The sequence below is a fragment of the Apteryx mantelli genome, chromosome 20 (assembly GCF_036417845.1).
Source record: "Apteryx mantelli isolate bAptMan1 chromosome 20, bAptMan1.hap1, whole genome shotgun sequence".
NCBI lineage: Eukaryota > Metazoa > Chordata > Aves > Apterygiformes > Apterygidae > Apteryx > Apteryx mantelli.
Window position 1 is genome coordinate 23,858 of NC_089997.1, and position 10,050 is coordinate 33,907.

Genomic DNA, 10,050 nt, shown 5'->3' on the forward strand with positions numbered 1-10,050 from the left:
GAGCATCTGGCATTTTGATGCTACTTCTCATAGCTCACCTAGGCTGTCACATCCTCCCTCTGATAGGAAAAGGAACAGCAGCCATTTTATTTATTTATTTTGAGAGGCAGCATTTTTCTGTAATCAAGTATTACATTTTAAGAAGCTGATTTTCTGAAGCATGAAATGGGTATATAAATACAATTCCATGACCTGTAACATCCAATTTCAAAATCTTTTATCGAGCAGCAGCTATCTAACAGGAAACTAAAGATTCTCATTTATTGGAAAGTTAACTGTAAATTATTCAAAAGCATTAATCATGCAAAGTGAATTTTGGAACCTTACATTTATTTCAGATGTTTTGGTTTACTTAAAAATCCAAAATGCATTTTTTTTCCCCAAAGCCAGGGCACGCATATCAAATCACTTTTTCACCCCTTTTCTTCATGTATCATACACAAACATAACAACAGATCAAAGACACAGCTGATAGCCTGCACCCACGGAGCACGCAGCCTGGCATTCCTGGCATCAAGCAAGAACAAGACAGACTCTGTGGCATTGCATGTCCCAAATCTTTGCTGAACTGCATCAGACCTTCCAGAAAACCATAGTCTATTTGAGGTGAATTCCTGCCTCTGCTGACACCATTGACAGAACTCCTGCTGGGTTCGGGGAGGCCGGGATCGTGCCAAGGGTGAGAGGTGCTGAGGCATGAGAGATGGATTTCAGTCTGTGCAGAGCCTGTGTGGGGACTTGGACGAAGCTCCAGATCCTAGCTGGCCTGGACTCCCAACATCCAGAGCTCTCTTTCCTACAGTTAGCTTATTGCTTCAGTCCTAGATGGAATATATCTTTGTTTTATATTTTTCACCAAAACTGCACATCTTTTTTCTCCAGCTAAATGGTGCATTGTTTTTTCTCCAGCTTGAATCTCAAAAGAGCCTCCTTTTCTATGAGCAGACTGACTACCTGGGCCTTTACTGCTGGTGATTATTACTTGGATTACAGTGGCATGTAGCAGTCCCAGACAGCAATAAGGATCTCAGTGAACCGGGTTACTTGCATCCTTAAATACAGGAGATAAAGCACTTGTTTCTGCATATTCTTCCTCATAAGCAGAGATGCACATTTGCTAACCCAAATCTTGGCAAGAGTTTCAGGTTTTAATGTTTCTCTTCACTGAACAGCACCATTGAAATTACTTTAACAACTAGTGGCATTTTCCAGCCCAGCTCTGCAGGGAAATCATTACTCTCCCATCCTGCCATGAGTCATCCTCCCCAAACCTAGCCATGAGGCAAGGGATGCGCCCAAGTGAGGGTCAACCATTTGATTGTGAACAAAACTTCCCGTGAAGACAGGTGGTGGAGCATATTCCTCAGAAATATCTTTTTTACTTGCTGACGTCCAGCTCCCTGCCCCTGAGAGGAAGGATTCAGCCTTCCCACCGCCATCCTGGCCCTGGAAGAGGGGAGGGAAGAGAAGAACCCGGCAGGTTGCCTTCAGTTTTGGTTTCCAGAGCATTTCTGCTGGTAGCACAGCTTTTACCTCTGTATGCTCAACTACTTGTGCAGTCGCAGGATGAACTGGACTGCAAGACAGATCTGGATTATACCAATCACTTTTCTTGGGTTAAAGCTGATCTCAGGTTGGTAGTTCCCCAATCTTGTTTATCTGCTGATACTACTGCTACTACCGGGTACTGCAAGAGAGGGAACAACAGGGAGGGGAGAAGGTCTTCATCTCCTCAAATCAGTTTTGTTGCCTGAAGAAGCATCTGCAAAATTACATCCTGTAGCCTCTTATGTAGCTTAATTGGCAAATGAGAGTTACAGGATACTGACCTAAGCATAGAAAGATAAAAACAGATCCACAAGGTATTGAGACGGGATTTGCTTTGTCACTCCTCAACAACACAGCACTTTGCACGAGGTCACATTTAAAAGGGAAAGGGTCATATTTTCTTCCTTTGGTTCTCCAGCATCTGTCCGTTTTTATAATTCAAGCCAAAATTAGCAAGGGAAATTTCTGGAAAGGTTAAGCTGGAGTTTAGTGTATTGTGGTCCCATTAAGAACTCAATGGCAATAATCCCACTGATTTCAATAGGCTCCAAATTTCACCCAGTTGATTACTTTATGCAAAGCCGAAAAAGTTTGGGCCGCTACCTGTGTGACTGCATTGGGCACTGGTGTGGTAAACACCCAGCCAGGTGCGAATGACTTCATGACGAATGCTCTTTGCCCCCATGATAAAGCATCCAGTCCAAGTTCAACAAAATGTGTTGTAGAAATGCATTCTTCAAAAATACCGGTGAGGATGCATGTATGACAGCCACGTTTCCAGAACACATGAAAAATCATCAAGCACCAGATGTTCTGCAACTCTGAGTATATTCCTTTTGGGTGAGCAAAACCAGAAGACCTATTATAAGCATTCTTCGTGAGGCCTGCAGTAATGGGAGAAAATGCTAATTCGGCAGCTCATATTTCTGAAACGACTTGTCTTTTCCCCCCTGCCGCTTTAGTGTTGGATTTATGCAGTTCCCAGGAGAACAGGACTGTGCCTAGGAAAGACTGAATCATAACAGGAGATGCTTCCTTTGCATGACAATTTGAAGAACTTTCTTCCTTTCATAAACTCTCTGTGAAGAAAAAGCCTCCACATACGAAGGAATATTTTCATTGATTTTTCTGTAGGAGATACTGGGAAAACAGACACATAAAATCTCTTTTGCTTTGAAAAAGCAGGGAAAGAAATGTGTTTGTGCTCAGTTAAAATAAGTTGATATAGTAATCCCATATCCACATGGCAAGCTTTCTCCACAGAGCTCCTCTCTCTTGCTACCATGGAATAGGAATTGCTAGAATTAGATGCATGGGGTATATACAATCATTTTCTAATATTTTGGGTATTTTAGCCTATGATACTAGCACCCTAGCGCATACTGGGGAACTAGAATGTTAACTTACACATTTACACAGTTTACACATCTAGTTTGCATTCAAGTAAATAGCTCATCAAGTCAGGAATCATCATCAGCGCCACTTTGCACAAGAAGAAACCATGGTAGTGAGGAGTCACGTCCCTGGTCTGAGCTCAGACAGGAGGGTGGTGGCACAAGTGGGAACATCACTCTGTCCTCCGACCCCTGGTGCAAAGCCTTCATCTCCTAGGTTAGAGTATGGACCACTTCCCTTGCTTCCCTCGCCAATCCAAAACTGTGTTCCGGAAAAGGAAATTACCATCTTTCATACGCAAAGATTTCAAGCATAACTGTAGAAAAAGTGAAAATGTTTGAATCAAGTTTTTATCACTATCATAAAATGCCTTGTACTGGAAGGATTACACAGAAAAGGAGCTTCACATCTGCCCGCACTGCTGCTATAACAGGAAAAGGAAGGTTTTGTAGGAACCAGGCAGACCGATCAAACCTTTCCCTGAGAAAAATGTGATCTATGTCATGCTACTTTCTTTCCCTGCTAGCTTTCTTTCCAGCACTACCAGTCATCTTATCACACTGATGAGAGGAGGAGAGAAGAACATCAGGGACTGATTTCCAGACTGAAGTGGTGGTCCAGGAGAGACCCCAAGCGAGCCTGAGGAGGCTGCCTGATGGCATCCTTCTTCCAAGGGCTCTGCAGGAGGAAAGCTGAAGCCTGCTTGGAATCACTGCGGCACGAAATGAGCAGGCAAAATATTTTTGACAGGTAGCCAAACCAATCAGTAGTTGCAAGAAATTCAAAACCATGTTGGTGCAAAGTGGGTTTTTTGTTTGTTTGTTTTTAAATAACAACTGATGCCAAAACACAGAGGTCCAAGACTCTTTGGCAACTGAACTTCATTATAGTGAAACATTGTCCATTTTGATGGATGCTATATTTTATAGAGGACAGAAACTACAAGCTTTGGTAATTTGCATTTGCTGCTTGTGTGTGATGCACCTTAACCTTAAAAGTCTGAATAGCAACTGGGGATTTCAGAAGTGCTTTTCCCTCAACCAGCTCTACTTCTACTCAGTCAAAGGCAAAAATTCCCGCAAAGATCCTACCTCTTATTCTGCAGCACTAATAAAACCACCTTAGCTAAGCAAACAGCACAGTCACCGGACTGTTTAAAATTCAAGCCACAGCTTAGTCAAAAAGCTGTTGATGGAGAAAAATTTTAGTGCAAGCTAATGAGGCATAAGGAGACACTCTCTTCCTCAACCCTATTCACACACTCTCTATTAAAAACTTACACTTTGAAGAAGTGGAAGACAGAGTAGCCTGGGACAGACTTTCTGTGATCACACCAGCTTGTAGAAAAGGCATATAGGTTTTATTTAAAACTAGGTTTTCAAAAAGGCTGAAAAATAATAATAATAAAAAAACCCCCAAACACTCCCATCATTTAAGCATGTGCAAATCAAGAGTAAGCCCTGCTGTTTCTTCATGCTCACATTAATGTCGTACAGAATAGAATTTGATATGCAACTTATTATTGTTAAACAGGGAAACTAGAGAGCTTTAGAGGGACCCTCCCATCACACGCAGTGCGGTACGCATTGCGGCAGCGCAGAGGGTCACCACGACAAGGGGCATGCTGCTCCAGAAGCCCACAGCCTTTTGGCAGAGCCCTTTCTCTGCTGAAAGATGCCATTTTGACAAAATCCAGGTGTCTGTACAGAAGGCACAGACATCTGTTGATGGAAAGCAGGTATGGGATCTTTCCTGCTTGCTGCCAGCTCTTCCTGGGAATGCCCAGGGTCACTGCAAAGAAAGGAGCCTGTGCAGGGGCAGTTGCCCAAGGACACCACTAGCTCTGTGATTCCCGCAGAAGGAGATTGCAAACTTACAGGCCTCAGGCTGCAAGAAGCCCTTTCACTGATTTCAGAGCCCTTTCCCACTGATTTTCATAAACAAAAAAATTCCTCTTGCCCACCTGGGATAGCTAGAAGAACAGGTATCTGAAGGAAGACAACACTAGCCAGACAAATGCAAGAGGACCACTGATTACACAGATTCATAGACCATCAGGTCAAAAGAACTATTAAAATAACTGCATGACATGCCATAGAGTTGTAACATTTCACTATACATCCAAACTGCAGATTGAGAGCAGAGCAGTCTTAATGAGCTAGTCCAGGCATAGGAGAAACTTACCTTGGTGGCATCTCAGCCTGGGTAAACAGCTGCAGCACCTGCACCCCCACAGTAATTTGCTTTGAATTAACTTAGGAATCTACATCACCTGCTACCAGCCTACCCTAAAGAAACCACCTGCAGTTGCAAGCATTAGTTTACTGGGGATGAGGAAGGTCTGGAAAGTCTGTTATCCCTTCTTCTGCACTTATGCTGAAGGCAGGTGTGCTCCCAGCCACCTGATTGTGAAGAGACTTTGCAGGCCTTGAGAGCCCCTTCCACTCAAATTGAGGCTGCATCTACCAAATTGAATTCATAATTCTGGGTTGAACAACATTTGGAGATAATGTCATCTGTGTGAGGGAGTCCTTTATGCACTTGAATGGGGCTGTTTATCTGATAAAATTAAACCAGACAATAAAAAATATATCTTGTTCAGTGTTTGCCTGAATGCCTGTAAGAGAAAAAGAGGAAAGGGGGAAAAAAAGGGAAGGGAGCTCTTTTCTCCCAGGGTACACAAAGTAAAATTCAGGAAAAACTAATGAATGGGAAATTAAAGCATTTTACAGTCAGATTACAGGATTTTATTGCCTGGCCAGAGACAATAATGATCTTAGGTAACACGGGGAGGGATCCTGCCAAAAGTATAATGAATCTAAGCCAAGACCCAGAATTTACAGGGCTGTCAGGATTATTGTTCTGCCTCGAATTTGCCAGTTATCTTAAAATAATACATTAGCTTTCTTCTGCATCACTACTAAGGCCTGATGCTGTTTTTTTCTTTCACTGATTTCAATAGCATTGAACTACTGCTTTACACCAATGTAAATGAAACTAGACTGAGGACCAAAGAATCTCATGGTACGAAATGTGTTTTTACGTGATAATAGTTGCTGAGAGAAAGATCTCTAATACCTGCTCAGGAAGTTGGGTTTTTTTTTTTTAAATACTCAACCACAGTGCATGTTAAAATGTTGGAAATTTTTGGATTCATGTACAGGGAAGCAGGTTTTAATGTTGCAGAATTTCTCTACCCTTTCACATGGACTGTGATTCTCTCCTTTGGCCTAGAAGCACATAGTTGGGTTATTGAAAAGAGAAACATGAAGGCTATATTGCCCAAAATGCAGGGTGTCACCACGATTTCTGCACATCCTCTGTCTGATACCGATCTTGGATCAAGTATTCTTCTGTGGTCTAATCCTGATTTAAAAGAATCAGAAGGAATCAGAATTTATCCAAAAACACAAGCCTCATTTAAATGAAATTCAGGAGATTCTCTATTTTTGAAGGAAAGTATGCTCGACTGGTCTGTATTTTTCAGTTTGGAGATATATTTGTCAATAAAGAGAGTGGGGTTTTTTAAATTGTTTTATTCTTGAAGAATTTTTCTTCTCCAGTGTTTAAATACTTCTGAATGTCAACCCTGAATATTATATTAGACTGTTTATTAATAGGCATTTATCTTTAAGAGAAACACACATTGAAAACAACTCAAAGAACCTTTCATAGGTCTGAAACAGAAAGTGATGAATTAGGTAAGAATGGAAGAACGAACTGCCTCTGAGCACCTACGAAAGTGCATAATAGTGTCCGGCTGCCTGTAGAGCATTAATAACAAGGAAGAAGAGAGGGGCTGTTTCGTACGCAGGAATGTAACTCAGAAAGAATGAGTTGAAATAAGGGAGGGAGAACTGAGGCTGAATACCCTAAAAGCGCCAACCCTACCTTGGCAGAGGGAAGGACTGAACGAGCTGATGGGTCTGAGCCACATCTATCCACAATTACCCTGTAGCTTTAGATAAAGAGGGGACCAATTATTTTGCCTAGTTGAGGTGAAGCTTTGCTTTGCTTTGAAGCAATATGCACAATATTATGAACAGCTGAGGAAATGCAAAGTTGTTCAGACTAAACTATTTCGCTTTGGTTTAAATATAGACTAAACCGTTTGGCTAAACTACGTTAGCTGCAATTAACATGGTATGGTAGAGCCTACCGGTATAAGTTATTACTTCATTTAGACAGAGAAGTCAACATGTCGGTTTTTATTAAAATAATAGCAACAAAACCAGTAACGGCTTCCTGGTGGTATTCATTTAACCCTGTCGCCAGTGCTCTGTAGCCAGGGCGTTTCAGAATGTGTCCGCTTTTGCACTCTTTGATCTGCAGCTATTGAAGAAGTCCAATTTTTTTTTACCGATCTGTTTCTTTTTCCCTTTTATTCCTTGATAATCAAGTGATCAAATGACTAACCGCCAGCCAAGACACGAGCAGATGAGGAGGGACGCATCGTACTGAAATAGGGAAGCCGGACTGGTAAACAGAGGCTTTCGACAACTGGGACTGGCCCAGAGGAGTGCCGGGGAGAAAATATTAACTAAGAACACACAAGCGCTCATTCTTTGCTTCTGTCCATCGTGGCAAATCCTCATCCCCAGCTTCACGTGCAAGTGGCACACAAAGACGTTCCCGAGCGTTGTGCCTGTACAGGGGAAACTAAATGGCACAAATAAGTAACTTCCACGTGGCCCTCGCTGAGTTGTTCCAGTAAGCGGATGGGCAATGGGACTGGGGTTTCGAGGCAGCAATAGCGGGCTGCTGGTGTGAGCGAGGATCGTGCACATGGAGGTAATGCATCTCCGCTGATGTGCAGCAGGAGGGGGATCGGGGCCCTTCGCTGCCAAAAGGCAGAATAAAGAGCACTAGATGCATCTAGTTTGCTGTTCCCGCTAGTCCTCCTTCCCCCCCAGCACCCAGGCTGGAGAAGCAACTCACATTTCCCTTTCAAATTTGGGCTGATTCCCCTGCGCAGGGCTCGAACACTGCGGTGCTCCTTCGCGACAGCTTGTGGAAGTCAATACCCTCCCATGACGGCGCTGACCTTCCTGGCATTCGGTGATTTGATTAGCTGACTATTCATGTTCTGCTCTTTCACAACCTTGATATCCCTCTTTGGAACAAAACGGGGAGAGGCAGGAAAATGCAGCATGGGCAGCTAGTTAAAAGGCACAGAGAAAAGGTCAGGAGAGCCGCGCTGCTGAGTTTCAGGTGCCCCCTTGTAACACCTGTGCGCTCCACATGCAGCGGCTCCATGCACCCATTAACAGCTCTTACAGCCAAGACTTTTTTTCTCTTCCAAGAAGTGGCCAGCACAGTAATCGCTGGTTTATTGCAGTTTAATCATTGTAGGGTTCAGCCTCCTTGAGATCAATGCATATATCCAAATGCATTTTAGATTTCTCATATATTATATTTGTATATGGGTAGAATTTGGGTCCAGTCTTGCCATTTACTTGGACTGAAGCACATTGTACTATATACAGACATTATTATTAATATTATATACATTATTATATATTATTATATACAGACAGCCCAATATGGCAAATGTCTCTTTGCCTATAAAGTATCATTAATATATTCTCTGGTAATATATTGGCATGGCAGTACACACAAGTTACATGTCATTTATTATAAGAATTCAGGATGACAGTCTAAACAGAAAGTGTTAAAAGAATCATGCAGTAGCCATATTGAGAAGGCTGTTGGGAAAATTGTCATTAAAGGAATCTCCCAAGGGGCAGCTTTATCTCATTGAAGTTCATTTGGTCTCTGTTAACCCTACCTAATTTCAGATATCTAGTGCTATGCTTTATTTCAGAGCACAGTCGCCCATGTACAGTAAGCGAGGAGAGCTGATGATTCCAGAGTGACTCAAATCTTAGGTGGCCTGAACTTAAATGTGCCTGCTGCTGACAATTTTCAGTGTACAAAGATGGCCACAGTCCTATATCCTGGTCCTCAGCAAGGTGCTGGAAGGTAGGTGTGGTGGAGCTGGACCTTGACATTGCAGAAAGGTTTCACAGATCAATAGTTTTTTCAGCCAGAACTAGAGTTCTTGGCTCCATGGCAAAAACCTGGAAAACCAGATAGGAATCTGGGAGCTCTGGTGCACTTAGTGCCATTGCAACTGGGAGGAGGAAGTTGCTTCCAAGCCAGTGGGCAGGGATGTAACAGTAACAGACAGCAAATTGAAGTAACAGACAGCAAATTACCTCCCAGCAGTCAGGTGAGCTGGTTGAAAAGCAGACATTTCCCACAGGCTCCTGCCTGTGAATTAGTGGAAGTTCCATCAAAACTGATATATTTTCTACAAAATATTTTCATTTCAATGAATCAGTATTTGTCAATGAAATCTGGCCAAGCAACTGTAGTCTGTATTCCATCCCCACAAGGCTCTGGAAAAGGATTACATTCAAAGGTCAGATCCACCTACTTTGCAAGTCTTCTAGATTAATGAAAAATTGAGATTCAGACCAGCATCTACCCTGAGCCAAGCTAAAAGCTGACAGCTGAGCACATCTCTCAGATCTGGAATCTCACTTCATGGATGGACTGCCTGAAGAGATCAGATGGAAGAAAAATCAATGCAACATGATGCGACAGGGCAGCCCCTGTAACTAATGTTTATCTGCTAAATGCCCATCAAACGTTATATTAGTCTCCAAAATTTTAGTCAACATCAACAAGAATTTTACCTGCTTGTGTGCAAGGAATATAGACCTTGCTGTAGTTATGCACTGTAGGCAGGAACATAAGGGGATTTAGGCTCCCAAATTTAGCATAAAGCATTGGCTGCTGAGTTCCCAAATGTCACAAGAATCTGAGGCTATAACTTTCATCAGTTGGACTTAACTCCTATTATCTCACTCTAATCAGCTGGATAAAAGCTCAGCTTTTGCTAAACCCTTGCTTGTTCTTTCGCCAAACTTTCAGCACTTGTCATCCAGCCAGAGGCCTATCCTGCCTCTCCTCTTTTCAATATGAGCAGGTTCTAGTAACTTCTAAAGAAAATTTCAATCTGTAGGTGGATTAGTGACTGTGAATGGCAACTTCAGTTTAATAAAGTTGGTGACATTTTTAAAGGAATGGCATTTTGTTAAT